This window comes from Talpa occidentalis, unplaced genomic scaffold, assembly GCF_014898055.3.
Source record: "Talpa occidentalis isolate TD23 unplaced genomic scaffold, MPIMG_talOcc4v2.1 talOcc4.7, whole genome shotgun sequence".
NCBI classification, from domain to species: domain Eukaryota; kingdom Metazoa; phylum Chordata; class Mammalia; order Eulipotyphla; family Talpidae; genus Talpa; species Talpa occidentalis.
The window spans coordinates 130,530,191-130,555,730 of record NW_023605083.1 but is presented as its reverse complement, the minus strand read 5'-3'; the positions used below and the strand labels follow the sequence as shown (position 1 = coordinate 130,555,730).

The 25,540-nt window shown below is 51.2% G+C and overlaps 1 long non-coding RNA gene across 1 annotated transcript in view; it reads left to right on the top strand.

The window, feature by feature from the left end:
- Window positions 1-25,540, top strand: part of LOC119230675 (uncharacterized) — a 131,166-nt gene that overhangs the window by 71,096 nt on the left and 34,530 nt on the right. The window contains exon 2 of the long non-coding RNA XR_005121787.1: window positions 25,237-25,375. This is a non-coding gene — a long non-coding RNA (uncharacterized LOC119230675). The remainder of the gene's footprint in view (window positions 1-25,236; window positions 25,376-25,540) is intronic.

The window sequence follows — 25,540 nt, the reverse complement described above, 5'->3', positions numbered from 1 at the left end:
ACACTGACACCTGCTCAGGTAAATAAAGACCAACTTGGGCCTTTCCAGGCCTCGCTTTCTTCCCACACTCATGGAAACATCAGAAGACTCTTAGAAGACAAGGAGGAACTTGTGGGGGAGGGAGGTCAGGATGGCAGACCCAGGAGAAACCCAGAGCAAACCAGCACAGAGGTCACCTCCCTTAAAAGGCAAGGCCTTTGCACGGGACCCTGGCTTCACTGGGGCCTTTGTGTTCAGCCCTCATGTCCGTGCTATCTTTTTCTCCTGCCAAGAATTGCGGACCCCGGAAACCTGATTTTGCCTTGGCTGCTGCCTCTGCTGGAGAAGGCTATTTCATTCTCTCTGCCGGCATCAGCTCGAGGTTTCCAGAATGCTCTGTGGGATTGAGTTTGTGGCTAAGCCTGCCTTGGTGGTCCAGAAATGGACCCTCCCACTTGCCAGGATACGCCACCTCCACCAGGGGGCTTGCCACACTAGGGATGCTTGCAATGTTGGGCAATGCTTTTGCTCACAGCTTAGGGGCGAGGATGCTCCTTGCATCAGTGGGTAGCTGCCGGGGATGCTGCTCAATACCCCTCAGCAGGCCGGACACCCCCTCAATGAGGAATAATCCATCTTAGACAGGCCGTGGGGCCAAACTGCCTGGTCAGACTGCCTTTCCTTTGGATTTTACAGACATTTTTGGAAAAAGAACCTTTTTTAACTTGCAGAAGGTCCTGGGGGGAGCTGAGTAAACGGAGGCTTATAAATGATTAAATGACAATCTCCTAATGCTTTCCTCGGGCCTGGTGGGCAGCCAGCCGAGAATAAGACCTGGGTCCAGCTGGAGGCCTGAGGGAGGGCTGGGCGAGGGGGAGGGCACGTGAGCTGCACGGCCACCTGAATTAAATGTCACCGCTTTCTAATTTGGGGTGACGAGGTGTGGTTTCCTGGCACAGGTCTCATTTTGTTCTCTCTGAAGCCTCCCCCTCTATGTGAGCCAAGCGCAGTGCAGTCCAGGTTGGGACCCATTGCTCGCTCCTGTAATTAGGTTAGAATAGCAAGCCTGCGTCTCCTGATGCAGCGGGGAAGTGCCTTGCACAAATGAGGAAAAGGTGGACGCGCCTCTTGCTCTTAGTAGGGCCAGAGTCATCAGCTACATTCGCATCCAAGTCCCTGGAGTGGAAGAGAAAAAGGGAAAAAAAAACAGCCTCCTGGTCTACCGGCTTGGAGAGGCTTGGCCTTGACATTTACGCGGAGTGGGTGGGGCTTATGCGAGGCCACCTGGTCTCAATTCTGTCTTCCCACAGCCCCTGTGGGGACTGTGAGCTCACGGAGGCTCAGACTCTTAAGAAACACACACATTTCCCTTCCAGTAGGTGCAGTCAAATGGTCCCAGGTGTGTGTCTTCCAGGTGGGGGTGTCCTGGCAGGTGTGGAAATGGAAATATTTGCTCCATGGAGACCCTTCCTTCCGGTCATTGGAGCTCTGGAGCCTGGAGACCACAGCACAACCTTGACTTTGCTTCAGCCCCACCCAGAGGAAGCTTCCCCCCCACCCTCCTCCCCCCCCCCCCGCAGGGGAGCCATCTGAGATCCTTGGCGCTGGGGAGTTTGGGAAAAGGTTTCTGATGAAGTTATGGGTGATCTGGAGTCCATCACGCCTGACAATTGCCTGCCCCACGTCGTTTCTCCTTGTAGAGCTATTTCGAAGATTAAAAGGCATTTGGGGCCTGAAGGGAAGAGAATGTAGTTCTGGGATGCTGAGGGGCGGGGAACCGCTCCTGTCATTGAGAAGAAAAATGGGACCTAGCAGATTCGTGCTTATCTGTTACCGCCCCTGTGTCCTCTGAAACCTTTATTTTAACCGTGAATATTTGCATATTTGCATTTTTTCTCTTTTTTTTTTTTTTTTGCCCACTCCTAGACACCTTCGGTGTGTACTGAAGAATAATTCTGAACTTGGGCTAGGAAGGTCTGTCCCCAGCTGGCTGTGTGACCTGGGGCAAGTCGTAGAACCTCCCTGGGCCTCAGTTCCCCCTTCATCAAGTGTCAGCCTCGTGACCCCGCAGAATGATCACAAAGAGCCAATGACTGGGGTTCTGTCCTTGAACCCCAATTGAAGGGGTTCTGTAAAGGATGACAAGTGTCTTTTATTATTTACGCTGAATTTTTTTGTTTTAACTTTCCCCAGAAAAGTGTAAGGCAGGAAGCTTCACCAGCAGGTTATGTAACTTCTCAGCCCGTCCCTCATTTTTTAACCTCTGACCTCCAGGGTTCCGAGCAATCTCCTATTGGAAAAGACAAAAATCGGGTGGGAGCAGGGAAGGGTAGGAATTTGGAGTAATTATAGTGGTTGTCTAATTATAGATCCCGGTCCCTATTAGTCCTGGAGCTGTGTGCAGGAGCGTAAATCACTTTCGTCCGCCTTAAAGGGATCGAGCCTCCCATCCCTTGTGCCCCTGCCACCGATGTCTGCTACATTCCGATTTTTCACCAAAGCTGGGATTATTCACCTTAATAAGTTTCTTTCCCCAATAAAAGCCAGGTGGGAGCCCAGCAAAACCCACATCTGCCAGCCCCGCCCTACAGTCTCGGCAACTTCCTCTCCCGCCACCTTAGCTCCCTCTTCGTGTCCTGTTTTTTAACCGTTTGGCTCGGCCACTGGCTTTTTCCCTCACTGACACTGCCTGTCCCTTGGAGGAGACAGCACAGGCAGGAGAGGGCGAGCAAACAAGGGGAGGAAGAGATTAGAAGGAAGGGGATGGCAGCCCATTAAAGAGAAATAAATTCTGCAGAGGGGAAGCGAGCGGCCCTCCCTGCGTATCTGTAAATCATCTTGTTTTATGGACGGGATGCGGGGGAGGGTGGGAGGTGGGCTGGCCCCCATCACTGGGGTCATTTCTTCTACTTACGTCTGTCTGATTTTAGGATGTTCCATCAGAGAACAACTTCGAGCTGGAAACTGCTGGGGCTCCTCTCTTTAATTTATTGTCGTCATGATTACTCCAAAATCAGAACTGCAGTTGCTGAAGGAGAGCACTTGGGGAGTGTTACTAGAAAAACATGGCGAGTTGGTTGGTGCGTCTGGTTCCCCAGGACTCCTGAGTCTGAGCCCCTGCGTGGGCAGGGTGGACACGTGGGTGGGAGTTTTGTAGGTGCTTTGCGACAACCTCACTTTTAGAAGGTGTGTGTTGTACAGGGAAGTTTGCTTCAGACCCAGAGTTCATTAGAACCTGAGCATCTTGAACCCGGCAGCTCTGGTTAGGGGATCTGTCAACCAGCAAGGCATTCTGAAGAGGCAGAATTCACATCCCTGGGGGGTGGCGGCGAGGCGGGTGGGGTGGAGGCCCTGGGATGGGTGTGTTTATTTTTTACTTACACCTTGTACTAAAAATGGTTGTTCAGTTTGTTGCCAATATTTAAATTCTGGCTATTTCGTAGGAAATGCTGAACCTCTGGCTTTACTTGATAAAGATGATGCTGGGTCCTGAGCTCCTTGTCTCCATTGGGGAGAACCTGAGGGTTTGCAAAGCTCCATCATCTTCCTGGGTGCCTCTCACATCCTGATTCATTTTATGCTCAACCAACTTCCCTCAGTTCTGTTTTCTGCTGCTCCTTGAAGAAGGCTAACTTTGTCTGCCCTCTGTCTTAATTACCCATCGAGATAAATGAGGCAGGGGATAAAACCCAGCACCTTGGGGTGCTGCAGGACCCCTCCTGGAAAGTGAATTTATTTGGCAGATTCAGGTTTGTTGGCCAACGTGGGGCTAGATCTCCCCTCCCACCCTCCTAGTAGCTGTGTGACCTTGGACAAGTCACTTCCCCTCTCTAGGCCTCACTGGAACCCCTGTTGAAGATGTACTGGTTGGAGAACTTCAGTAGTTTTTAAAAATGTAGCCATCTGTCCCTTTGTGTAAACAAAAAACTTACATAAAAGTCAAAATCCTGGAGTGGCTGAGAGCAGCAGCCCAAGGGGATTACACTGTCAGGAAGGGCGAGCCTGGGTTTTCTCCGCCCTTCTCCAAGGCCCCCAGGGAGAAGCCTCTGGAGGGTGAGTCCTGCCTGTGAGCAAATGTGAGTCTTGCCACCTGGTCACTGGTAAGTTGTTTAGCGCTTATTCCAGTGGTCACTGCATGAGCAAAAGGCAGAGTATATTTCTATATCCTCGTGATGTATATGCTCATAGAAATAGGAGCATTTGCTTTGTGCAAAGCATTTCTTTTAGGATCAGAGGTGTAAGGTCTGGTTCCTATCCTGGCTCTCAGGACGGCAGTCCAGCAGGACAAACGCAACAGGAGTGTATTAGCAGGAGGGTGGAGTAGAGGTCTCAGAAATGTGGGTGGCCGTTGAGAAGGCCTTGAACTATTATCACCTGCTTTGAAGGCTGAGTTGGAATGAGGAAGGAAAATGGGCATTTCTGAGGAAGCGTGCTTTCTGCTGGGGTCAGAAGTCAGCTGGGCAGGGCTTCCTGGGACTGGCAGGTGGTTGGGTGGGGTTGGAGTGGAGGAGACGGAGGGTGGAGCCAAAAAAGAAGGAAGATTTCAACAGCCAGACCTGGAAGTTTGCAGAACTTGGCAGGCTTGGTTGAGTTGACCTGGCCCTTCCCCCACCAGGCAGGAAGCTAGGGAGGGAGGGAGGTCAGGTGAGCCCGGGGACTGGTTGACAAGGCTCTCCTTCCAAGATGATGTCCAAAATGCAAGCCAACTCTAAGCTCATGGGAGAGACATCATTATTTTCCTAATTTTAATTTGCATTCATCAATTGTCTTCCCTATGCCAAGAGTGTACTGAATCAGTCAGAAGAAAAGAGGGGTGATTACTGTGAGTTTCTGAAATTGTCTGAAAGTTATACCTGAGACATTGTCTACTTGGCCACTGGAGGTGAGAATTCGGAGTTGGGACGGGAGGCCAGAAACAGTGCTGCATTTACTTGAAAAGCACTCAGTGGGATTCTCTGCACCAGACAATACCAGGTCCTAGGCGTAAGGACATGGGGTCTAGTTTCTTTGGGGTGACCAGAGACGGGAGGTGAGCACTGAACAAAGAAGTTACAAGAGCGCGTGAGCGAAGGGTGCATCGGGACCCAGGGACAGACTCCCCACAGCGTGGGGTACTGGGGAGTCCGAGGGTATGCAAGACATGCAAGGAAAGGTGTAGCCTTGGTGGGGGAGCATCGTGGGAGAGCTGGGAGATCAGGGAGAGAGAGCAGGAGGGGATGGCAGAGATGGTGGACGCAGGAGGAACATCGCGCTGGGAGTGGCAGAGGAAGCAGGACTTTACGATGGGAATGAGGACAGATCGTAAGGACAGGGATTCACGACCATCACTGGCGCACAGACTGTGGGCCTCAAGGTCTGTGGCACAGACTGTGCCTCAAGGTCTTCTAGACGTGTTACATGCAGAGCTTCATTTAGCTCATTAAGCAGAGGTCGACACTATTCAATTAATAGTGGTAGCAGGAGTAGCCCTGCTTTCATTCCATTTTACAGATTGAGGTCGGGGGAGACAGGAAGAGTTTGCTGGCTCCTGAGATGACTGAATCTTGCACCTGGGGTGCTTATCTCCCTAAGAGTCACCCTCTGAGCTGAACTGAACCAGCAAACCAGGTGTCTCTTCCGAGACTTGAGCTCAGTTGCCAGTCATCCATCCCAGCCGGCCTCCCTGCCCTGGCCTTCCCGGAGTGGGCATGAGAGCAGAGGCCCGTGTGTCAAAATGGGCCGTCGGGGTGGCTGGGGGCCCTGGGCTGTTCACACCGGCCCTTTGGGCCTTCTCGCCCCACGGAGGAGGTGACTCGGTTCTTCTGCCTTTGCTCTGAGCGGGAGAGGCCGGGAGATGGGCTCCTGCAGGTGCGGTTGGGGCTGGGGTTTTATATGTTTGCCTGCACAGTTCAGGGCTGATGACGGCGCGGGCAGGTAGGAACACGATCGAACCCTTCGGCTTGCACATGTGTGGTTGGGCAAAAGACAATTGCAGGGGTTCCTGGAATTCCCAAACCGGATACAAAATCGCGAGCAGGATGCAGAGAAAGGGGAAGGAGCCAAGTGTTTTACATAATGAAAAGCTTGCCTCTGCCTGGCCGGCCTCTTCCCTGAAGTCCTGAGGATTAGGGGCACCGCGAGCGTGTCTGCCGGGCCCTGCGCCGCTCCAGCAGACGCTTTCTCGCGCTGTGCTCGGTTTAGATCCAGGACCGGTGGCTTTCCACCGGGTGTGCCGGTCCAGAGGCGGCCAGAGAATGCTCTTCTACCCAGATGCTCCTCGGTGCCCGGGATGGAAAAGAAAGTGGGCAGCAGGCCTAAAAGGAACCGGAGGCAGCCACCCAGCTTTCTCCCCTGCCAGCCCCCCACCTCCAGGTTTTGAATGGAATTCTGTCTGGGTGCTGGCAGGAGCGGGGCTCAGCTCTCAAGAGTGTTTGCAGCCAGCCTGGAAGGTGGAGGCTGGCAGTGGAAGGACTGGGATCAGGGTACAGGATCGAAACTGGGGATATTTGGAGACCAGAGTGCTGGAGGCAGAGGCCTCTGGTGGGGGAGGGCTGTGCAAGTGGAGCAGAACCCTTCTTTGGGGGTTCTGCTACCCTGGGGTAGATCTGCTCAAGGGGTGTGAGCTCACTCATGTGCGGAGTTGAAGATGATGAGCCGGATGCCTGCCTGCAGCTGGGCCTGGATGCCTCACCCCAGGGCGGAGTGTCCTTGGAGTTCCCTGGAGTTCTGTTTCACTCGGGCATTAGTACAGAAAGGAGATGGACACCCCTCCTTTGGGGCTCTGACGGTGGGGCCTTTTGAGCTAGTCATTCAGCCTTTGGCTTCTTGTCATCCCTTCCTCCACTTGGTTTTAATGCACACGCTTCCTTGTGTCTTTGTCTGGAGTCAGATTTCTTGGGCTCCTATTGCTGCCACATGAACTTGGTGCATTAAAATTGCTTCTCTTAAGCCTCAGTTTCCCCATGTGCAAAACCAGGCGTGATATTGACCTACCCTGTGTTAATGCAGAACAGAAGAAGGTGACCCTGTCACACCCTTTCATGTACCAAGTGCTCCTTCCAGGTCCGTTGCTGTTATGTCTTCATTCTATTTCTTTTCAAAAGAAATTGCACAGCGAGTCTCTTTGGAGATGTTGGACGGGAGGCCAGAGGCTGACAAACCACAATCCTTGGGCCCAAACCAGCCTGGTGCCTGTTTTTGTATAGCTTGTGAGCTCAGAATCATTTTCACATTAGAAAGTAAAAAAGAAATTGAAGTAAGACTTGGTGAGACGTGAAGATGGTTTGGAAAGGGAATTTCAGGGCCCATAAATAAAGTTTTATTGGGATCTGTTCTGTGGGTTTCTTTGCACAGTGCACGCGCTGCCTCCACGTGGCCTAGGCCGAGGAAGTGAGTTGGAGACGAAACGACCACAGTGGTGAAGGTTTTTGCGCTTCGGTTTTTTTAGAAAGTTTGCCAGTCCCTTTTCTAGTGATTCATTATTCGACAGGAGGGTGGGTGCAGGCTCCCGGAAGCCAGGCGACAGGCTTGCTGCTGCTTGGATTAAAACCTCTCAGCAATAAGCGTTGCTACTTCAAAATAAGAGAAGGGAAGTCAGGTCTGAGGTCTGGAAGTCTCAGCTGATGTTCATGCCATTGTTTTCATAAACCATATTTACAGGAGACAAGGCCTCCAATGTTTGCAGTGATGTTTGCTCTAAAGTCCCTGTAAGCAGGAACCCCCAGGCTGAAGATGCTTCGGTATCAGTGGGGCTGGGCTTGGGGGCAGGAGGGGTGGGAATAGAGCAGGGGGGAGCCCCAGTACACGCCCATCCCCCATCCTCCCTCCTTGTCACAGTGAGGCCCGCTGGTAAAAACGGTCCAGCTTGGGGAGCTCAAATTCTTTTTAATCTGTCGCAGATATTTGCCTGTGTAGATGCTGTCTCGTTGCCCCTTTGTCTGGAAAGGACAGCCAGAACCCCCTCAACATACAAAATCCCAGAAGAAGCCAAGCTTGGGGAGCTGCGGTCGCAAAGGGAGGCTGAGTGGAGCATCGTTGGTGGTTTAGAAACTGTGAGCTTTGAATATTTCAAAGGAGTGAAGTTTTTTTTTTATTTTTGGCTATTTTCTCTCTGTTCGTGGTCGCCTTCCTGGCCCCATAGAACCGACTGTGCGTGCTGGGGTCCGTCGGAGGAGAGGCCACCCGCCCCAGGAGAGTGACCGGCTGGGGAGCAGCAGCCGTTGGGTCTGAGAGGAGCTGCGGGGCTCAGCTCAGGAGAGGGCTGAGTAATGGTTGGAAACCATGAATCCAGGGTGACCGGGCTGAAAGCGTGCATGAGTCACCCCAGCCCTGGTCCTCCAGAGAAGCTGCTCACACGTCCCAAGGGAGCCAGCGTCTGGGAGACGTGACATTGTCCCTGGAGCTTCAGCCATGGGTGGCCTCGGCTTGTTCCCATGGCCGACACCCAGCTCCTCCTTGTGAAAAATCCCTACAAAGGAGATGGGGCCCTGAACCGTGTGCACGTGCGTGCATGTGCACGCACACATGTATGTGAGGTGTATGTACACGTGTGTGCATGTACATGCATGTGCATGTATGTTTAAAAGAATGTGTCTCATCCCTCCTGGGACCTCATTATTAGCTTACGAGCTGCCTCTGTCTGTCGAGGGTGCTAAGACCCCTCGTCTGTAGCATCATGGGGAGGTGATGGCTCTGAAGAATAACCCCCACCCCGGCCCCCATCTGTGAACATTTTTCTCCAAGACTCTCCCTCCACAAAATTCTGCTCCAAACCCATGATTTGCACGAAACACTCCCTGTTCAACCACGCAGCCTGGCATGTGCCCTGGAATCGTGTGGTTAGAGGGACTGGCCATCTTTCCTGATTTCAGAAAGGCAAGGATGGCCTGGGCAGCCTTTTTCCAGGTCAGTTGGCCCGTCCGGCCTCTGTCAGGTCTCTGACAGAGAGCGGTAAGAGAAGGCCCAGAACAGCAGCCTCTCACCAAAACCCAATAAACAGGCGGAGCACACCGAGCCGACGACCGGATACCCATTAAGTCGTCTTCTCCCGTCATTGCGCAATGAAGTCTTTCTTTCATATTTTCATTAAAATCTTTATTTCACCTCCCTGCGATGCGCTCCTGTTGAAAATCCCGGGCTGTGCCCCTGCCTGCCTGGGTAGTGTGAACACAAAAAACTTAAATACACCATCTTTGGAAGAGGCGCCGCTTGTGCATATTCTCTTGACAACCAAAGAATAAACCAGGGACTGAGGGGGCTCCAAATGGGGGCCTGGTGTGCATCTGGACTAGGAACCTGGCTTGGGTGGGAAAACTCCCCCACCGGTGATGTTTGCAGAATGGGTCTCCTGCACCTGCAGGCACATGCGCCCCCTGAAGACAAGCTGCAGCCCCAAGGCCGTGTGCGTCCCATGGACACCTCGGAAGCCCTGTGGATGCTCCTGGGGTTCATCCCAGTGGAGCTGGTGAACATAGCCAGTGAATCTCGTTTTCTGGGGGGAGTGCGTGTGGCTTTTGGGGCCCAGCTGCCCTGCCTCAGAAGCCAAGCGAGCCCGTTAGGGGCTGGATGCTGAGAGAGGCACAGGCAGGCAGCCACACGGTGGGCACAGGCGGGCACAACCCGCTGCCCGGAGCCGAGGCACTGGCCGTGTGTGTCTTGCTGCAGTTACCGAGTCACCCTGGAAAACCACTTTCTGTTTTCCTAATCACAGACTCTTCATTCTCTTCCCTTTCCCCCACGTTCTTTCTGCAATGAAAACAGGGGGCCCAGCAAATCTCCGGATTGGGGCGACTAGAAGCCCTGGGGACTGGACTAACCGAGGTTCCTTTGTGGAAAGCTGCTGTGGGCTGCCACTTAGCCATCCTCTGGCCCTTTCTGTCTTGTGTTGAGCACGAAACACTGGTGAGGATCCTCGTTTTCTGAAGTGGCTGCTGTCCCAGTCACACTGAGGGATTAAGGGCTGCATCCAGGTGGGTTTCTCCCCCTCCTGTCACTGTCACCTGGACATTACCATGGCGATAATCCTCCCTGAAACAAAAATAAAGGGCAGAACCGGTTGGACAGAAAGTGTGGCTGCAGACTCTCCAAGGGAGACTGAGAGGAGAGGGCCTGGCTGCCTGAGCTCCCCCAGGTCACATCCAAAGACGGGTGGAGGACCGAGCGGCCTGCAGGGGACAGGTCAGGGGGTGAGGATCCACCTCGAGATCCTCGGCACACGCTGAGAAGCTTCCCTTGGTTCTTCAGGGGTCTGGTGGGGTTATTTTCTTTTTGCAACTGCCGTCTTGTCTGACATCCCTCTGAGGAGAGCATCAATCTGTCAGAGGAGATGGCTGGTTGGTGAATCACAGGGAGGGAGGGAGGCCGGGGATTATAATCTACCCTGCAAGGTCTTGCTGGCGGTGCCATGGTGGAGGGTTTGGGCTTCTTGAAAAGCCCCAGGGTTTAGGAAGGCAGGTTTTACTATGCCAGCAAGGAGAACCAGTTTGGAGCTTTGGAAGCAAAGACCTAAGACAGCTAGGGAAAGAGGTGGATTGTATTCTCTGCAGAAAAAAAACATGTTTCCTTATTCTCCCGAACAGACTGGCTTCTGGTGGATCTAGGGTGGGCCCCCAGGGACTTTGACTTCTCTCAAAGTCTTCTGTGGAATGTTCTAGAAGGGTTGGTAGATTCTAAAACAAGATGCTATTGGCTCCAAGGATCTTCCCTGCAGGGCGCACAGGCAGTGACCCAGGAGCATTTCACTGTGGCTTCTCTGGCGCTTCTAGAAAGAAAAAAGGGGAAAAAGAGAAAGAGCCGAGGGGATGGTTTTGCAGGGGGCTGCCCTGGGGGCAGGGAGAGGTGGGTTGCTGACCTGGCTGACCTGACAGTCTTTGCTGGCCCTCAAGTGTGACACACGCACATTGCTGGGTGACAGGCACAAATGGATGGTTCACTGACCCATCAGATAATCCCTGAGCAGGTGCTGAGTGCAAGTTCTGGACAAAACAGGAAGGATGTTTTGCCTACCTTCCATGCTGGAAAGAAAGCAGACTAGAAACAGACCCATGCATCCAGAAATGATGAAGGCAGAGGTCGAGAGGGGTGAGGATAGAGGACACTGCTCAGAGCATGTGCAGGAAGGAGGACTCGGGAGATCATCAGGCAGATGGGGGAACATGTTCTAGGCCAGCAGTCAGTGACCATGGCCGTCAGGCCCTGACTGGCCGGCTTCCTGTCTTTGCAAACCAATAGCTCCACCCAGCCTTATTGGGCTGTGTCCTCACTGTTGGGGCAGAATGGCGCGGCAGTGAGTAAGGTGCTCTGGTCTGCAAAGGCTAAGAAGTATCTGCCCTGGGCAGAGAACATTTGCCAAGCCCTGAGCCGGGCAGGAGGCAAGGCCCCATGCGCGCACTGCTCCTGTGTGTCCATCTTCCTAGCGATGGACACCCAAGCTGTCCCCAGCCCTTCCACACAAGAGCTGGTAACCTCCCTCCCCATGATTTGCCTCTGAGAGCTTCCAGGACTTGAGTCATTTTTATATTAGGACAGCCAGGGAGCATTAGACTGTCCACTGGCCATTTTAAGCAGAGTGATGATCAGCTGCCTTCCCTCCTGCCAGGCTTCCTGCCCCCAGGGCTGTTGGCTTCTGTAGGGGCAGACAGGGCTGGCGTGGGCTTGTTTAGGGCTTGTGATATGTCTGTTGCACACTAGGGATTTGTAGGACATCCCAAGTGACCATGTCCTTGTAAATAATGGGAAAACTATAAATTATAGGCCTGATAGATGTTGGTAACAGGGTTAGATGGAGTTCTTAACCTCCATATTGTCACTTGCCCAGAATACAGGTTTTTAAAAACTTTATCAAGTTTTACTGTCCCTCAGTGTCCCCCAAACTAGACTGGAAGCTTCTGAAGGATGGCACCCCTTCCTTCTAGTCCCGGGCCTGGCAAAGCCCTGGACTTATTGGGGACAGGGCTGTTTTTTGAAGAAAGATGTGTGACCTCCTGCCAAGTTGTTGTTTTATTTATTTATGCATAAAAGAACTAGGGTGCAGGCCAGAGGTGTGGGGGGTGAGAGGATTCACCAGAGACAGAGTGGGGAGCAGAACAGGTGGATCTACTGAAATACACTGCTGAGAGGAGCAGCAGGGGGACAGGAGAGGTCTGCTGCACCCTGTGGGTCAGCTCCCTGGCTAGGGATTGAACTCAGGCCGCAGCGGCTGGTGACAGCTTCATCGCCACTGAGACTTAACCTCTGCACCATCAGGGAGGCCCTCCCGTCAAGTTCTAAGCAAAGTAGAAATGTATTACTTAAAAAATCATTTATATTCTAAAGCCAAACAGAGATGAGTTCAGGTATTATTTTTTTGCTTATGTTTTTGGAAGGGACTGTCCACCTCAAAGAGGCCACCAGCTGGTAAAGCCACAGACAGGGGTTATTTGGAGACAGAACAGTAGAAAAAACAGGCACAGAGAGCATGTTTGTGCCGGAAGACACACGACTGTGGCTTCTTCCCTGGACCCCACCTGGGTGCCCTCAGCAGAGCCCCCTGCTCAGTTCTGCAGGGAAAATGCCCTGGGAGAGGGCAGGGTGTCTGGGTTTCTGTCCTTTGGTGATGTGGGAGACTCTCTAGAACCCCTCATTTACTGAGACTGTAAGTATTAATGTTGACTGGATAGATCCAGCTTCATAGAGGATTGGGAGCCTCCCGGATGCAGCTGCTGGTGCAGAGTTGAGCTGCTGGGCTGCAGAGAGCGGGACCTGGCCCCGAAAGGTCAGCTCCTCCCTCATGCCCAGGCCGTCCCTGTTCTACGTGGCTCTGCAGTGCAGGCCTCTGTCATTGTCTCCCTTTGGGTCGGTCTCTTCCCTACGGCAACATCTGCCGCTGGCCGTCCCCTCTGGATGTCACGATTAGGAACCGTTGGCATAAAATTTGTTGGCATCAAATTGGATGTCGCCGGGGTGGGGGGCATCTCTCTTAGTGGGTGCTGGGTGCTCAGGGACCAGACCTTCGCTTAGATTCTGGCTGGGCCCTCAAGGGTTCACTCAGGACTGGCGTGTGGCAGACTTGGAATACTGATCTGTTGATGATCGCACGGCCTGCGTGGGTGTGACCCTGTAGGTTGCCATGTTGGTATCAGTCGCTAGTTGACATTGGCTTCAAGTGACCACACTGGTGCAGCCAGACCATCTCGGCTTCCCTCGTGCCAGAGCCAGGGTGCCGGGGCAGCAGCTCTTCCAGGCTTTGGGAATGGATAGGCTAGAGGAGACCTCAGTCCCTTGGTGTCCAGATGCATGCCCTCAGCGTCCTTGCCTTGTGGGCAGAGCCATGACAGCTGCTCCCCAGGGCTCCCTCCACCACCCCACCCCACCCCACCCCAGGGCTTCGGGGCTGCCAGACTCTGCTGCCCATGTTCTTGGGGATCCTTGCTGTCCATGGTTTCAGGAAGCTCCTTTGCTGCGTTCCAGCTTCTTCTTAGAGGCTGGGTGCTGGCCCCTGAGACAACCAGGTATTTAGGGCAGAACTGACACCAAATCTTCGAAATTAGACTATTTTCTCTGGCGCCTGTTTAATTGACAGTCTTAACTTTGCGTGAACCAGGAAGTCGGGCCCTTTCACGTCCTTGTGATCTTGGGAAGAAGTTGATGAGGGCCACAAAGGCGGGGAAGGAGAGAGGGCGCTGGGAGAGCCCAGGACAGCCCAGTGGCCGGCACACCAGGCGCCTCTGACGGGGCTTGCCGGCCGCCCGGCCGGTCTGGGCCATGGGGTGATGGAAAGATTTCCCTCCTGCTGCGGGGGGCTGGCTGCCAGTGCAGGTTTTAATGATTTCTCTTATAGAGCGGTGCTGCTGCTGATGTTTGAACATTGAAAGCAGCCCATTTATAAGTCTCTGCCCCGTGTTTTCAGTATTAAGGCCGTGACATTTTCTTTAGCTCCGTATTTCCAGGCACGGTGCAGTGTTGGAAAAAATTAATCCTGGAGGGGGCCTCACCCTGCAGGCCAGTTCTGTGACAGGTTGAGTCTGTCCTGGACACAGCTCAGGGCCTTGCTTTCTGAGCCTCAGTCCCGCCATTGGAAGGAAGGACTGGAGACTTCAGAAGGCCCTTCTGGGGCCGCAAAACGTGTCTGTTTCAAGACTCTCCTAATCTCCTCCTTTCTCTGCCTCCTGGGTGCTGACTCCAGTCCCAACATGCAGTGTCCGCTGCGTTCCGGAGAGATCTGATAAGGGGGCATGCCCTCCGGAACAGGCCTGGGATGAAATGGTTTCTCAACATTCTTGCCTGTGACTTGTAGAAATGGTGGCAAATCTGGTCCCGGGGCCAGCACCCATCAGGCCTGTCGTCCAGGAGCCTTTGGACGGGGTTTGGATACTGGATTCCAGGGCCCGGTACAGCCCCCAGGGTGGTTCTGGAGCGGACGTGGCTGAGGACTGCTTCTCTGACTCAGGTTTTCCCCAGGGGGCCTGTTTTAGCCCAGGCCTCACTCGTCATTTATTTAAGTATTTGAATTACTTGAAAGAACAAATTGATTTAAAATCAGTAGTTCTTAACAGAGGGAGGGGCTGTCCTAGGGGCTTTGTGGTTGTCATTGCTGGGTGCTGGGGAGCTCCTGGCATTAGTGAGTAGACAAGGCCAGGGTCCCTGCTATACACCCCATGATGCACAGGACACCCCCAGCACAGAGAACCCTCTCCCCAAATGCCAATAGGTATGAGGACGACACTGATTTAAAGACATGTGATTTTTTAATGAAAGTTGGTGAACCATATGCTTTCTCGCACATTCAAAGCAAAGAAAAATGATGAGCCCAGTGAAATCATAACTGTCTTTATGATTTTGGGGTAGAGAACTAGCATCCACCGAGCCTCTCCCCTCGAGGTTATCTGTCTCGCGCTGACGGAGGTCGATTAGCACGTGGAGGGATGTCACCGACCTGGCAGAGCCACACAGGCAGCCGGTAGGAAGAAAAGAGCATTGCTTCCTCTCTCTGGGATTCAAGGCATTTTTGTGCTGCCTGCCCACCCCCTAAAACACAACCAGGTACCCCCGTGAGGTTTCCCCCCTCCAGACTTTGGGAAACACAGGCCTAAGGCTAAGCTGCCCACGGGGATGGACTCCCTCCCCGCGCCTCTGGCCCCGTGGGTGCTGGGAGCTGATCATAACACAGAGGTGGGAATCCTTGTTCTCTTTTTTCACAGGTAGTTATAATAATAATAATAACCCCTGTAGGTATAGGCTTTTTCATCTTCAAAGCGCTTTATAAACATGAGCTAATCTCTCTGCTCCCCAGAGCTCAGGAGTCCCACGTTTTACTGGCTGGTGCCACCGAGGCCCGAGAGATAGTGAGTCAGCGGCAGTCCGGGCCCTTAGGTGGGGTCGGGGGCGGGTTTACGACTGCCGGACTCCTGGACACGTCCTCCTCCGTGCCACACCTTTCTCTTGGCCGGCCCTGTCTTGGTATTTGAGCCAAACCTCAAAGTCAGCCAGGTCTGCAGGGAGGATGCACTTCTCTCCCCCTGTTCTCTGCAGGCTGCTTTTACAAGGTCGCTGACTCCTTTTCTTGAAAGTCGTAATAATAATCATAGTCATCATCATCATCATCATCATCATCATATGATGATCATCCCCCATGGCAGGTAAACCCCCAGCCCCGGAGCCACTTTAAAAAAATGACTTCCTTGTGGGTCCTGTTTCTCAGGGTGGGGCAGAGTGGAGCTCACGCTGTGCCACCACTTTTCATGGGCTCTGGTTGAAGTTGGTGGGTGGCAGGGCCTGAGCCCTAAGAGTAGCGGCCACTTTGACAGGGACCACCATGGAGCGGCCGCTCTGGGTGCCTGTGGGAGCCGGGGCATTTCCTGCACGCTCATTCCAGATACTTCTGGACCTGGCGGGAGGGGAGCCCGGCAAGGGGTCAGCGGAGAGCGCCAGCAGGGCGGGCTGGGGCGGCAGAGAAGGCCGGACAGGACAGTTCCCACCTCCTCCTGCTCCCCAAAGGCTCAGAAAAAAGGAAAGTGGATCCTTGAGGATCCAAGAGACACTTACACCTGCGCCTGCCTCTCCATGGGCCTCTGGATCGCCGCCTCCACGGGGGAGGATGCAGCCGCAGCCGCGTGGGGCCTGGGCCGTGGCCTTCGCCCTCTCTGCCGCAGGATGAACGAATTAAGGCAGAAAATGCACTGCAAGTCGGAGCTGTGGGGATGGCGGCAGCGTCTGGTTTCGTTTAGGTTGGTAACGCCGCCAGGCCGAGCCAGCTCTTCACGGCACAGAGACCCTCGTGTGTCTGGCAGGAGGCACGGGGCATGGCGGGTGGTGCTAAATCTTGTCCGTGGAAGAGCGGACACCCCCAGCTCGGTCATGGGGTCCCCAAAGCCTGGACCTTTTGTCTTACAGTTCAGGCTGCTCTATGGAAAAGACCACGGGGTGGGTAGGGGGTGGGGGCTTAAACAAGAAACATGGAATCCCCATGGAACTGGAATCTGGGCGCCCGAGATCTGGGCGCCGGTGTGGTGGGGCCCGTGGTGAAGAGGCTGTCTGCTGCCGTGTCTGCTGTGACTGGGGTGGGGAGAGGGGAGAGCATAAGCTCTGGTGCACTTTCTTTTAAGGCCACTAATCCCACCACGAGGGCCCCACCCTCATGACCTAGTACCTCCAAAGACCCCCTAATACCATCACGTTGCAGCTTAGGGTTTCAGCATATGAATTTGGGGGCACTGTCAGTCTGCAGTGCTTCTCTCGGTGTGATCTGGCCCAACTACAGGCAACAACAGTGTGGTTTTGAAACTCCAAGCAGGGATGGGGAAAGGATGCAGAGAGCTGAACCTCTCAGACTCAAGAGCAGTGTCTAGAGCAGGTTCCCCTGCAGCCCTAGATGAACCCCATTGCCCGCTACTGTGGGGTGTGAAAAGGGCCATGAGAGCTGGGCTGGAGTGGGGGTGAGCTGCAGGAGGGAGAGGATGCTCTTAGCATAGAGCCCCCGGAGCTGGCGTGACTGGGAACCGGCTCGTCGTGCCTGGTCTGGTGACTGCAGCCAGCCTGTTCGTCCCATAAAGGCCAAATCCGGCTGTCAGGACAGTTAGCATCGGCCTGGTGGTCACCTCCCCCTTTGTGACTAGAGGATCCAGTTTCCCAGCAAACAGAAGTGTGGCCCCATGTGGCCTGGTGTCCTCCTAGCCTGGCTCTGCTTCCTGTTACCATGGTTTCCAACCACAATAGACAGATAAAGTGGGGTGAGGACAAGAGAGGAGGCTCCCCATGGGATACAGATACCCCTATCAAGGTGCACTACCTGGCCTCCTCCTGTCCCCCTGCATTATAGCAGGCGCCTCCTGCCTCTCCCCTGCCCACTGTGTACTGATCTTCCCACTTAACCCCTTCCACCCCAGAGCACAGTGCCCTTTCGAGTGAGTTCTTCACAACGAACTTGTCTTCCTCTCTCCCGATCTGCGCCTCTCAGGAGTTACTGCTTCATTCTTGCCCGAGTCCTGGATTGTATTTCTCTTCCCAGCTGAACCCAAGGAATTATTCATGCAATTGAGAAAATAGACGGAAATGATTCCTCCTTCTGTCCTAATTCTTTCTCTTAACCGACTGTGAACATGGCAAAGGGCCTTTCTTAGCTTAGAACCTTTCTTGGACTTCGACACACACAGAGACATAGAGATTTCTGTGAATCCTCTTTTAATGGCTCACCCATTCCTTCCACTTGGAAATCCAACTCCAGCTTTTACTACTCTGCCTTGTGGTTCCCTCCAAACCACTTCAGATCTAGTTGCCTTTTCTTAGTTCTTCTTCCCTGTGTTCACTCTTGACTGTTCAATAAAGACCACCCACAGGCGCCCTTGGATGCAACCCACTGCTCACAAGGGTGGTCTTCAGCCTTGGGTCTACACAGTTTAATCTGACCAATCTGCTGCCTTGGTTTTGGCCACACCCCTCATTAAAAAAAGTAGACTCCAAAGCCTTCATCTGTAGCCTTGGGATTTCCTCCAAATGTCAATGCTGTGTATCTCTTTTTGTGTCCATTGCCTCAAGTTCTTTACTTAAAGCCCAGCACCCTCTAACCCCCAGGTGTGCTTGGCCCTCGATTCCTTTCTCACAGAGTGAAATAATCTGTTTGTACATCAGTGTTCAGTTTGGTTATTTCTTTCCCTTTGGGTTGCCATTCAGTCAGTCCCTGTGATCTAATGTATACGTGCTCTGTTGACTTTTTAAAGACAATGATCATTATCTCTTGTTCCTCTCTGCCCTTCTTGGGGCTGCCTTTGACTCTGCTGTCTTTAACACGTGCGTCCTAATTGAACTGAGTCTGGTTCCTCTGTCTGGCACAGTGCTCTGGGTACCCCCTTTTTTCTGTTCTCCATTGCACCACCTTGGAGAGGAGGCTGATGCCTCATCCCAGAGCTTCTCACCCTTTTGAACATGGACACCTACTTGAGTATAGCAAGTTCTCACTGAATGTCATCAACAGTTTCTTGGAAACTGTGACTTCAAGCTAAATGAAAGCAGTTCCTCCAATAACTTTGTTTCATGCAAGATTATTTTTCTCGTAAATATAAAGATGAGATGACATTAAAAAAAATGAGATGATATTGACAGAATGGTATTTTTGAAGGAACTGCTATCTGCAATTTTTTCATGGACTCCTATTGAGTGAGTAATGATCTAACAATCCATCTGCTAAATATTTGAAAAATGCAACGTGTCTGCATCAGGCATCTGGATCCAGTCTTCTCACAATGCTGAGTGTGCCTGCGTCTTATGTAAATGTTGTGACTGGCAGTTGGTGGCCCCCAAGCTAGACTTTTCCAGTGATTCCTGGTTGGTTTTTGGTTCAAGATCCCATCTCTCCAGTCTACCTGACATACCTGTAGTATATCCTGAAAAAAAGCTTCTTGGCCTGCCATCTGGGTTTACTGCAGCCTCCAATTCTCTCCAGCTTTGGGGTTCACCCCATTTTGACGTATATGGTCCATTCTGGGTAATCTTTTTCCCTTTGTCTGGTAAGCCTTGCCTTTGTAACTCTCAAGAATTGAGCTACCGTTTGGAAGACCCATGTAAACTCTTCAACTTCTCCAGTCCACAGGGTTCACCCTTCCCCCATGAGTAACTCATCCCACAGACTTGTGCTTAAGTGTGCTTATGTGCCGTCCTGTTTTAATAAACACCCACTTGCACATGTTCATACTTTTTAACTTTTAATTTGGAAATGAGTCCAATGTTCTAAAAATAGCACAAGAAACACTCGTCTATCCTTTACCCAGATTCACTGGTTCTTTTTTTTTTAAATTAAATTTTATTTTTATATTCCCCATACAATTGCTTCTTAATATTTTATTCCATTTGCTTTACTACTTAATCTCTCTCCTTCTCTATATTCTTTTCCTAAACCACTTGAAGGTAAATTACATACATCATCATAGGCCTTTACCTGTAACTACAAAGTATGTATTTCCTAAGTTGGATCACCTCTTATATAACCACAATTCAGTAAGACCTTCATAAATTTGCATTAATATGTTACTCATCCAACCTCCATCCATGTTCTAGTTTTGTCAGTTGACATAATAACGTCCGTTATGAACCTATTTTCCTCCCTTATAGAATTCAGCATAGATTTGGTGATTGCATTGTGTTTTCCCATCTCTTTAATCTCCTTTATTTTATTTTTGCAAGGAACCTTTAGTTTATTTTCCCTGTCGCTGCTCTTAATCTTTCATAAGCACATACCCGGTGGGGTAGCAGGGGCAAAGATAGCAGGCTGACCCCCGATACAATAAGTAAAATTGATCCCCAGGTATGGACATGAATTACAACAATACCCGTTGAGAACTCCATCAGGCGATGCTATGCTCTTTGCTCTTCCCAGTCATAGACATTTCAGAGACCTTCCAGGGAGAAAAATAGTTTGTTATATTTATGCAACCATTACCATTTCTTTGTTCTTTCTTCACTCCTAATATTCCATGTTTCCTTCTTTAGCTTGAATTTTTTCCTTTAGATTTATTGTAAAGCTGATTTGCCTTCTTTTAGTTTTCATTCAACAGAGAATGCCCATCGTCATTCCTAAAGATCTTCGACTGACCATAGAATTATAGGTTGGTCTTTTCTTTCAGGACTTTAAAGATATTGTTCCACTGTTATCTGGTTTCCAAGGTCTGTGATGATAAATCCACAGTATTTGGATAATTGTTCCCCTCTATGTAACCTATCGGCTCTTTCTGGCTCCTTTTAAGAGTTGCTTGTATTGTTGCTATTGAGCAGTTAGATTTTGTGACTGGGCTTTGTTTTCTTTGAGTTTACTGTATTTGGGGTTTTCTGAACATCTCCAATGGGTAAATTTATTTCTTTCAAATTTGGGGAACTTTTCAGACAATGTTTTTTTTCAATTATTCTTTTAACCCCACCCTTTTTCTTTTAATCTCCTTCAATCTGGAACATTTCTATATCCTTTTTTAGTTTTTTATGACCTAGGCCTATTTGAAGAATACAATTACTCTTTCCACCATTTTGTTAATGGCAAATTTCTCATCTTGTGTTTGAACTTTCCTGATGCTTAGATTGAGGTTAAGCATTCATGGCCAAAATACTGAATAGTAATAGGGTGTCTTTCTTGGGGTATCTCATCGGGAGGTACCCACTGCCCATAACTGGTGATGTTAATTTTGGTGACCCATGTAAAGTGATCTCTGGTTTCCCTATTGTATAATTACTGTGATTTTTTTTCTCCTTTGCAATAATAAAGAATCTATTGGGGAGATACTTTATGGCCATGCAAAGATCCTCATCAAAATTTTCTTGTAGAATTAGCATTCAATGAAGATTCTTGCCTGATCTGATCTTTTCCATGATGGCTGCAAATGATTTTCTAACTCCAGTGCTCCCTCAACATTTTCCACTTGGTTCTTGGCATTTTACCGTTAGCTAGAGGCCTCTCTTCTCTATTTATGTTTGTTAACTGTTGGTGTGGACTCATGATTTTCTAATAATTCAGTGGATTATAATTCACTACTTTACTTAATTATTTTGGTGCTCAAATTGTCCCAGATTTGGCCCGTGGGAGCGCCTTCAGACTGGTTCCTTGTGTCCTTACACAAATACACTATAGCATAAGTCCCTTGAAATGACAACTCCCTTGAGAACACATTAATCTCATGGTTCACATGGATAGTAACTCAAATGTGGAGAAAGAGAGAGGAGACATGTCTATTGAATGCTTTCTTGGGTCCCTTCATGCTACTGTTAAGTAACATCTATAATGCAAGCATCCAGCAAATCCATTCAAATCATTTTATGGACAGAACTTTGGAATGCCATGGCTGGCACTGGGAAATCTAAGTGCCAATGATTGATGTTAAATCCTCTCTTGCTTCTTCTTACCACGCTGTGCTAGTTGTATGTAGGTAGGTGGGAGGGCTTAGTGGATCCACACCTAACTTTGTCATTCACATGGAGAAGATCAAATAAGAATCATCAAGTGAATGGGGATGATATTTTTTCACGGAATTATAAATCAAATGCCTACAGGGCAAGGAAGTCACCGCCAATGAATAATAAAGCTGATGCTTGGCATGGTATGGATGGCAGCACACCGGAGAACTTCCTCCCTGCCTTAGCTGCCTTAGGCAGCTGTTTCTCAGCTCTTTCCAATGTAAGTGCGGGATTGCCAGATCTCATTTTTCCACCCAGAAATCCAGCTTTTTATGTAAAAAATTTTAAATCTCTCATCTTTACATCTCATCACCTAATTCCAAAATACGTGAAAGTGAATTCCAGGTTAAATAAAGTACAGACCAGTCCTCTAAGTCCAGCCAACTAGCTGCATGCTTGTGGCCCCTCTTACATCAACATGTAGAGGCAAAGAATTGGGAGCTGACCTTTCGTAAATCTTCCTGAAGATACAATTTGATGATTCTGGAATTTCTTCTCCAGAAAAGGGTTCTTCTTAAAGTTCCATCTAGAAACAAAATTCACACATGTTAAAGTCAAACCATTTTCTTTTAATGCAAATCCCAACTGGACAGCTAATGACTCTTTCAAAAGCAACAATGCCCCGTGGCTTACCTGGTCCGGTTTTCCCGCAGAAGGAGATATGTTACTCCACGTCTGGAGATGAATAGTGCGCTTCTTCCCTACGGCTCAAAGGGGTGGATTGTAATGACCCCTGCCTCCTGGTTAATACGCGTGCCCAGCCTTGCCAAGACATTTCCAGGGGGAACATCTTCAGTATGTGGAGTTGGTCACGACTTCCCAAATATTTCCACTGAATTGTTACCAAGAAAACCTTTGCCTTATGAATTTTTGTTTTATTACTTTGCTAAAGCAAATACACTCCAGAAAGACATGCGGCATTCCACTTTGGTCCAACGCTATACCTTCGAGCGCCTTCTCTCTCTTTCTCTCTCTCTCCTTTTTTTTTTCCTAAAGAAAAAGCATGAGAAGTGCCAAGTATTCTGTGTTTTTCAGAAGTGCACGCTATTTTCTAGACTCCTTGCTGGGGATAGATAAGTGTGCGTCTGACTGCAGGCTCTTAAGCCCACAAGTCTTTTGGCCTACAAAGTCAAAGTCAGCCTGTCAGTTTATGTTTACAGTAGTTTGTGATAGTAAACCTGTCAGTTTACCTGGGACTCTGCTTCCTTTTTTGGACACCTCCTGTCTCTTCTTTCTGGATAAATGATACCCAAAAAGTAGATTTAATGATAGATGTTTTTAGTTCTTCCTAATCAGACCTTCTTCCAATAAACTGTATTGCAGCTAGAGTTGATGGGAGGGGGTACCTGGGGGACTCCCCTGGCTGGGGGTGGGAGGAGTCAGATGATGCCTGGTACCCTGGACAGGGGTCCAAGCCTCTAATATCAGTCCTTACTCTAAATTTTCCAGGAGACTGTGCCATCTCTTTCCTGCTCTGAGTAGCATCCCTACCTTTAGGAAAACTGTCTCCTGGTGTCTCATTAAAAAGGGCAAATGAGTCTCTCTGGGCTCTGGTTTTTGCAGACTCAGCCTCACAGGGCACAAGGCTGAAGCCCAGTTGCTCACCCCATGTTTACTTTTATTTCCAGCCACATCTGGAGGCCAAAATTCATAAATTTATGGCCAAGCCCGACAACGGTGTACTGAGTTTGTACGTAAGGAAGGGGGTGGGGGGGGAGATCTCCTGACTCGTTGGGTGTAAAATGGATGTAGCAACTGCTGGGCAGACCCTAAACCCCAGGCGTGTTTATTGACATCTCAGCCTGCAGACAGCCGAGGCGTGAGCGGCCCTGTTTGTCTTGGAGGTTTACCCTGAGAGCCTCACGGTGTACTCTCTGTGCCTGCAGCCAGGCATCTTTTTAACCCACCAGAGGCCCAGGGAAGGAAACAAGGGCAGTTCAGAGGTGGTGGACCTCGGCCTGATAGGGGGAGAGCGCGTGGGCACCGCCGTGTTTACCGTTGGGGCAGTGCAGTGGGTGGGCCAATTCTCGTGACGTACTTGAGGCTTTAAAAAAACGGCCATAAATCTGATGTCTGTCAAACAGGGCTGGCATTTTCTTTTCCTTTCACAACCAGGTTTTGTGTGACCCAAAAAAAAAAAAAATTTTTTTTCCCCCCAAAACAAGAAATCCTACACACTCTGTGAAGGGGGTGGCTCTGTCAGGTTGGGGAGGCCAGAGAGCTGGGGGTGTTTCTGTGGAGGCTGTTGTCTCCCCCACGCATGGAGGAGGGTGTTGCCCTGATGCTGTGCGTCTTCACAGACCTGTGGGCCCAGACCCGATGCCTGTGGTCCATGGCCCGACTCTCCCCAGAGCCCTGCCTTGTCAGCCTGGGGCGCCCCGAAGAAGCCAACTCTCCTGCCATAACTGGAGCCCTTCTGGAGGCCCCGGGATGGCAGGAGGATGTGCTGTTTGTGGCCACCAGCCACGGACCCTCAGCCTAGAAAGAAATGTGCTGGGGATGTCCTTTTGCAGGCGGTTTGGCTCCCTGGTACCTCACGTCTGAGGTGAGCCCGCCAAAGAAAAGGGCACTTTTTGTGGTCAAAGCTTGGGGCTTGGACGAAGCCCTTGGACGGAGGTGCTGTGTGCCTGGGAAGGCGTGGCCCACCGAGGAGGAGAACAGCCCCCCTGTCTGTGAGCAGCGGGCTGCCAGGTCTCCCGCTCAGGGAACAGTGAGCAACTGTTGGAAAGCTTGGCCTGGCCCAGTGTCCAGGTGTGCCCTGGCTCAGGTGTGTCATCTCATGAAAAGAGCAGGAGGTCCAGAGCCACCCCTGCCCCGGCACCACCCGCCTCTGCCTCCCTTGGTCGGAGCTTCCTGTGCACGTGGGCACAGCCCCGTCGGGCCCATGCCGGGTTCCTGCCATCTGGCCCTCTGCTCTTACCGAGGCTTGGGGTGTAGGGGCATCTTCCCCTCCCTGTCTACCAGCCCTTCATGTTCATTCCACCCCGGGCATTGTCCCAGCCAAGCTGCAGGCCGTCGTCTGAAGAACTCACACTTCTCAAGGCATTTTTCCTGGCCCCCGGCCACACCTGACCTCCTGGTTATGTGGGCAGCAGTGTGCAAGGGTGTGAAACCAACTGGACCCGGGGCGCAGCCCAGCAGGGTGGGATTTCCCTGTGGGGTGTGGGTGCAAAGAGCGGACATGTCCCCAACAGGGACCCCTGGAAGCCACCCAGCCCCTCAGATGCCGGTACTTTTCCATCAGCGGGTGGGGCAGAAAAGAGAACTTTGAGCCCCCCCCCAGTGACCTCATGGCCTAGGGAATTTCCAGACTTGCCTTGGGGAGGTTATCCCAACCCAGCCCCAGGAATCAGGAAGCCTTTCTTTTATTTTTCGAACTTCTAACCAAGCTTTGCTCATGGTGTAAAATGGTGAGTGGTTGTGCTTGAGGTCCTCATCAATGCCTTCCCAGAAGCCAGAGGGCTGAAAAGACAAACATCTAGTCCCTTCCAGACACGTGTGCCTTCTCCGCTCAGCAGCAGGGGCTAGCACAGGCCCCGCTCCCCTCCCTCACCTTGAAGTCATGTCTGCAGTTGGTGAAACGCGCTTTCCCCAGGCCTGTATCCTCAGGGGCCTTGTGTTCTCTCAAGCCTAGTTAACTTTTGCTTAAACTGTTTCAGAATTTCTACTCTCTGCAGTATGGCCTTGGCACGGAGGGGGGGCCCCCTCACGGATGCCTGGGGTGCGGTTAGAGGGGACAGTTTCCTGTGTCAATGCACAGGAGGACTTAAGTCTTAACCTGCAGGGACAGCCTCCCATCATTTCCTCACACGGACCTTTGTCATCCCTGGGACTCACTTCTCACCCCCATGTCATTCTCTGTTTTCTTTGCAGAAGCTCCATGATTTATAATCAAATGCGGTTACTTGTCCGCCACCTGCATCCCTGCCTGGAGCATGAGCAAGAGCAAGTGCTGGCTGTGGACCGACAAAGCCCCTGCTGCAGCAAGCACCTGACACCCCCGAGATGCCCAGTCAGTATTTGCGCTAATACCTCCGGGCTGGAGCTGGGGGAGGGCTGGGTGGCATTTTAACCGTGGCTGATGTGGGGCGGCTGTGCTTTCTGGCCTTGCGCCCCTGTGGGCTGCATCCAGAGCAGGAGAGAAAAGGACTTACCTTTATATAGTCAAGCCTAATTA